The following is a 1435-nucleotide window of genomic DNA, read 5'->3' on the forward strand; positions in this document are numbered from 1 at the left end:
TTCAAAAAAGCTGCTATTATCTGTCGGATGATGAGTTGTGCTAGGTTGAGGGTAGCAATAGCGATGCACAGTTGAATCACAATACAAATGTGATTCTCATTACCAGCCTCTGCAATATGCTCAACATCAAGACACTGGGTGTCCCCAAGGACCCAGAAGGAATATGTGGGTTAAAGCCAGCTCAGAGCCATTGCTTTCTTCAGACACATCTTTGTTAGTCATTCAGTTTTTTACACTATTTTGGGCTGAGCCACGTATACACTCACCCCATGCTGTTCTGCCTGACTTAGGAAGACATTGCCCTCTTTTTGACCTTTAGAGGGATGACCAGTCACACAGCTGGTCAATTCACTCACCTGATACAACTGGTTGATTCACTCAACGGAACTAGAACAAAGGCCACCGTCTGGTCCCCTTTGTGTTGAGATAAGGTCCCCTTTCTTTGCAACAGGTGTGGGCAGCCGCGCGTGGCCCTTGCCCATCTCCTCTGAGCCTTCTTCCATTGTAGGAACTCACTTCTTTGTAGGAAATCCGTCACAGAGGCCACTACGATTACTCTGCCCTCCTCACTAGTAACAATACTTCTGAATGAAACGGTTGATAAAAATAGACATCTGTATTACTTCGCACACCCTGATGAGCTTCCAATCAATATCCCTGAGTGTTTGAGTTAGCGGTAAGTCCTTCGGGTTGTGGATGTGGCCTGCTGACACTTGTCACCAGCACTGTGTTATTCCCCGTAAACTGGCTAGTAAGTCCTAGGAGTTTACCTTCCACCCTGGTTTCAGCAGCTCAGGCTGTATGTGGTTACCTTCACCTGGGCTGTCTTTGTTGCTGACGAACTAGACCCGTCTGATGTGTTACTCATCCAAACTACTGCTGATGTCTGTCTTAGGAAGAGATAAGCTGTGCCACTGAAGTGCTGCTTTTTATTCGCCGATTGGAAAGAGATGTAGACAGGCAGCTTGGCTGTAGGTATCTACATGGTAAATGCCTGTGGTGGGGTGGAATCAATCCCACCCTGTCTGGCATGTCCTCAGTGTGATGTCCTTCCAGTGGTCCTCCTGCCCTCTGACCTGAAAGGTTGTCTCTTTCTGCCTGGGAAGGCAGCCAGTTTGGGCCAGTTTTCTCAGAGCCTTGGACCAGGGATCCACTAGCAGCACACCTTCAGCTCCACAGCACCTGAGGGGGCCTGATGTCAGCTGCTCGGTGCTGGGACAGACTCTGCTGACAAACCACAGGCTGGCTACAGCCACCAGGCACTGCTCGGGTGGGTCGCAGGCTTCTCTAGCTTTGCTGGCCAGGTCATCCTGGCTAGATCTTGTCAGTCAGTGGGCAGAGGAGTCCTTTTGGGCAGCTGTGGGATGCCGGGAGCAGAAATGCCGGTTCCCTTCGCCGAGAGGATGGCAGGTGCCCCTTGTGAAATGGAAGGAGA

This window comes from Pygoscelis adeliae, unplaced genomic scaffold (assembly GCF_000699105.1).
Source record: "Pygoscelis adeliae isolate BGI_AS28 unplaced genomic scaffold, ASM69910v1 Scaffold384, whole genome shotgun sequence".
NCBI lineage: Eukaryota > Metazoa > Chordata > Aves > Sphenisciformes > Spheniscidae > Pygoscelis > Pygoscelis adeliae.